Source organism: Oryx dammah, unplaced genomic scaffold, assembly GCF_014754425.2.
Source record: "Oryx dammah isolate SB20612 unplaced genomic scaffold, SCBI_Odam_1.1 HiC_scaffold_26, whole genome shotgun sequence".
NCBI lineage: Eukaryota > Metazoa > Chordata > Mammalia > Artiodactyla > Bovidae > Oryx > Oryx dammah.
Window position 1 is genome coordinate 77,064,626 of NW_024070210.1, and position 5,202 is coordinate 77,069,827.

Genomic DNA, 5,202 nt, shown 5'->3' on the forward strand with positions numbered 1-5,202 from the left:
ATGAGGCTGGTGACTGGAGTAACTGTTTTTCTGACCTTGGGTAAGTGTTCTGTGTCTACAAGGGATGACTTGAGGTCAAGGAACCATAAAGGGTCATTTGCTCTCTACTCCTCTCCCTGTGCTTTATTCAGCATTATAGCAATGGAACTGAAAATGGATCTATGCATTTGCTAGGGAGTACAAACTTCTATGTGACAGGTTAATTCATAGCCATGATGTGGAAGAGAACTTAGCAGTAAGCAGGTTGGAAGAACTCTCTGGGGTTATTGAGCCAGGACCCATGGGATAAAGCCTATAGAGTTCTCAGATTCTTGGCATGTGTCTTTGGTCCCTATATAATAAGTACCAATAATATTTCTCAGGACATAGATTAAAAACACTGGAGTAGGGGGTAGGTCCAGACAGTTTGAGGAGTGTTGTGCTCTTGATCCATAGAATTACACTGATTTCTTGTCAGGGGATAATTTTATTTTCTTCACCCTTTAGGGACTGTGATTAACGCTAAGACAACCAAGCCCAGCTCCATGGATTGTGCTGAAGGAGAAGAATGTAAATCTGCCTTGTAGCCACTCTACCATTGGTGGAAATGACTATATACATTGGTATCGGCAAAATCCCAATCAGAGCCCACAGTATGTCATTCATGGCTTACGAGGCACAGTGAACAGCAGCATGGTGTCTCTGACCATAGCTTCAGACAGAAAGTCCAGCATCTTGGTCCTGCCCCAGGTCACCCTGAGAGACGCCGCTGTGTATTACTGCGTCCTGAGAGAGGCACACTGGGACAGATGGGGCTGCACCTGTGCAGTATCTCTGGTGGGAAGAAGGGGGGACACAGCGGGGAGAGCAGTCACGAAAGCAAATCTAGAGCCATCTAGAAGGAGAGTCAGAGAGCAGTAAGGGATGAGGAAAATGAAGGGAAGGAGGAGGGAGGAAGATGGATAAAGAAAAGAAGAAAAGGACAAGGAAGAAGTGCATCATTGGTTGATGTGGCTGAGAAGAATTTGGGGAATTATGGGAATACTAAGAATCCTAATTGCAACATAGAAATAAAGTGAAAAACATCAGCAATTCTTCATAGTTCTTTCTCATATCAATAAAATGTTGGTTCCAGTGTGTTAGTCTCAACCTAAAGGTGAGAAAAATACAAATAATTCTCCTGTTCCAAAGTTTTCTTTCATGTCTGACTCTTTGAGACCTCAAGAACTATAGCCTGCCAGGCTCCTCTGTCCTTGGGATTTTCCAGGGAAGAATCCTGGAGTGGGTTGCCATTTCCTTCTCCAGAAGATCTTCCTGATCCAGGGATCAAATCTGGTCTCCTTCGTCTCCTGCATTGTAGGAGGATTCTTTACCACTGTGCCACCTGGGAAGTGGTCCAATTCATTCTTTATAATGCCTGTGTAGTACTCTGAAACGTTCTATTATTAATTATGTTTACCTTAACAAGTATTTGTTTCTATTACTGTGGTATCCTAAAGAGTGTTGTCTTTATACAACTTTGTAGATTGACTTTTGTATATATGGGGACATGTCTATTGTAATGAAATTTCTGAATGGCTATTTTCAAAACAAGGTGCATTTAAAATTTTTTTGATAAAGTGACAACTTTCCATTCAAATGGTATAAACAATTATACTTCAACCAACAGGGAGTGAGGAGGTGTACTTTGCACCCTCTAAAAATTGAGAATTACCAGCCTTTTTCATTTTAACAATCCAAATGTACTTTATCTATAGACATTTTACTGATCCCTAGTGCTTTCGAGCAACTTTTTCTCTGTATATTGGCACTCTGTCATTCAACCTTGTTCATACGCTTGTTCCTATCTTTTGACCATTTTTTTTCCCATTAAGTTAGCTTTATTTTTGTTTGCTAGAATTATTTTGATATCTTACATGATATTTTGACTTTTATATTTACTTGTATGTTTTATTCTAACATACTATCTTTATTTTTTTAATGATGTTGTCTTCATTTGTTACACTGTCAAATCTATCAAAAATTTATTTTTTTTAGCTTTAAAATCAGTGTCTTTTAGAAAGCCCTAAATGTATCTTTTAATCCTCATTACCATTTAGGGAGTTATTCTGAGATCTATGCTACCTCTTAGAAAGCTAAGCCTCAAAGAGATTTTGAAAGTTGCATATCTTTGTCTTAATATGTCTTAGACCTACTGTTATATTTATTTTTAAATCTGCTAATGTCAAGCTCCAAAATCTCAGCATGTGTAGTTCAATCTGGCCTTCCTGGAAGCAACAGTAAGAAGAAAGCCCTGAAATAATGAGTCAACTGGAAAATCAGTGGAATGAATCACAATTCCCATAGCTGAAGGTGACACACATTTTAGGGCAAAATGTCAAGTGTTAGAATAAAAAGCCTATGTTGAATGGATAAGAAAGCTGTGGTACATTTATACAATGGAGTATTAGTCAGCCATTAAAAAGAATACATTTGAATCAGATCTAATGAGGTGGATGAAACTGGAGCCTATTATACAGAGTGAAGTAAGCCAGAAAGGAAAACACCAATACAGTATTCAGTTCAGTTCAGTTCAGTTGCTCAGTCGTGTCCAACTCTTTGCGATCCCGTGAATCGCAGCACGCCAAGCCTCCCTGTCCATTACCATCTCCCGGAGTTCACTCAGACTCACGTCCATCGAGTCCGTGATGCCACCCAACCATCTCATCCTCTGTTGTCACTTTCTCCTCCTGCCCCCAATCCCTCCCAGCATCAGAGTCTTTTCCAATGAGTCAACTCTTCGCATGAGGTGGCCAAAGTACTGGAGCTTCATATTTAGCATCATTCCTTCCAAAGAAATCCCAGGCCTGATCTCCTTCAGAATGGACTGGTTGGATCTCCTTGCAGTCCAAGGGACTCTCAAGAGTCTTCTCCAACACCACAGTTCAAAAGCATCAATTCTTTGGTGCTCAGCCTTCTTCACAGTCCATACATGACCACAGGAAAAACCATAGTGTTGACTAGACGGACCTTAGTCAGCAAAGTAATGTCTCTGCTTTTGAATATACTATCTAGGTTGGTCATAACTTTTCTTCCAAGGATTAAGCGTCTTTTAATTTCATGGCTGCAGTCACCATCTGCAGTGATTTTGGAGCCCCCAAAATAAAGTCTGACACTGTTTCCACTGTTTCCCCATCTATTTCCCATGAAGTGAGAGGTGGCTGTGAGCCAGCGCACTGAGCACGGCCGAGAGGAGCTACCAATACAGTATACTGACACACATATATGGGATTTAGAAAGATGGTAATGATAACCTTGTATGTGAGACAGCAAAGAGACACAGATGTATAGAACGGACTTTTGGACTCTGTGGGAGAGGGAGAGGGTGGGATGATTTGGGAGAATGGCATTGAAACATGTATACTATCATGTAAGAAATGAATCGCCAGTCTATGTTTGATACAGGATGCAGGATGCTTGGGGCTAGTGCACGGGGAAGATCCAGAGAGATGATATGGGGTGGGAGGTGGGAGGGTGGTTCAGGATTGGGAACTCATGTACACCCGTGGCAGGTTCATGTCAATGTATGGCAAAACCAATACAGTATTGTAAAGCAAAATAAAGTAAAAATAAAAATTAAAAAAAAGCATATGTAGTGACTCAAGAAAAGCAATAATCCTTAATTCTCTAAAGAAATATGCTAGTCCTCTAAATATCCAAATAGCAGTAGAAATATTTTTTTACTGATTGTAGCGGGATTCTAAAACATCCTTAGCTCCTTATTAGCCACACGTTTTCCCCAAGAGAAAAGATATAGAGGAAATCAGAGCACAAGACAGAGAAAGTAATAGGGAGGCATTCTGGCCTTGATGTGAGCGGCATCACTAACATAATATTCTTGAATCATCAAAAAGACTGAGAAATCTGTCCTGCTGCATAGGACGTGTACCTAAACTATATTGCTGTGTTTGTGTTTTGGAAATCGCTTTGATTTGTGAGTCATAGATGAAGGAACAGATACTTGTACTCAATCTTGGAAAGTACAATGAGAGGTGCTGCAGCATTTTCCTAATATCAGTATATCCCTCCAGGCATTTTTTCACTCATTTCCTCCTCTTCAAGGCCTGTGAGCTCACTTTCTGTTTCCTTACTTCACTTTTCCTGAAACATATCTTTTCATTCCTTTTGTTTATTGAAGTATTCTCAGTAACCAGCACAGTACCCAACAAATAGTAAGTGTTCAACAAATATTTATTGAGTAAAGAAATGTTTATGACTGATGTTACTAATAGTGCTAGTTACTATAATGCTAGCATAATAATGCTAGTTCAGTTCAGTTCAGTTCAGTTCAGTCACTCAGTCATGTCTGACTCTTTGTGACCCCATGAACTGCAGCACGTCAGGCCTCCCTGTCCATCACCAACTCCTGGAGTCCACCCAAACCCATGTCCATTGAGTTGGTGATGCTGTCCAACCATCTCATCCTCTGTCGTCCCCTTCTCCTCCTGCCCTCAATCTTTCCCAGCATCAGGGTCTTTTCAAATGAGTCAGCTCTTTGCATCAGGTGGCCAAAGTATTGGAGTTTCAGCTTCAGCATCATTTCTTCCAAAGAAATCCCAGGGTTGATCTCCTTTAGAATGGGCTGGTTGGATCTCCTTGCAGTCCAAGGGACTCTCAAGAGTCCTCCAACACCACAGTTCAAAAGCATCAATTCTTTGGTGCTCATTGCTAGGGAGGCAATACCATACTGAAAGGGTGAGTTATATATTTTTAAAAATAGAAGAGAGAGTCAACATCACATGGATTTCACAATGAAGATAAGCGTATATTTGAAAATACTTATTCATTCATAAACTCATTAATCCTATTCTTCTATTTCCCTTTCTTTTCCTTCCACCCTCCCTCTCTATTTTCCTTCTTTCTTCTCTTTACTCCTCTTTCCTATCATTGTTAGTGAAATAGGTCCCCAAGTACTTTGTTAAGGTCTTCCTGTGAAACTTTAGTTTATTCCAACACAAAATTCTTTCGTCCATTAAAATTCCCAATACATTGTGCTTCTCATAAAGTGGTTGACACCAAATATTTTGAAAGATTTACATTGCGCTTAACTCATTGCCCCAGTGAGGCAGGGAATTCTCCTAATTTTAGAAAAATGGGTACAAAAAATAGTTATCTGGATATCAACTGGTATTCTCATTCATGCCATCTTCCAGAACTATAAGCCAACAAAGGTGTTAAAAGTCC

At 40.0% G+C, this 5,202-nt stretch overlaps 1 pseudogene; it reads left to right on the forward strand.

Annotated features, from left to right (window-relative positions):
- Window positions 1-900, forward strand: LOC120853703 (annotated as a pseudogene).
- The last annotated feature ends 4,302 nt before the right edge of the window (window positions 901-5,202 follow it).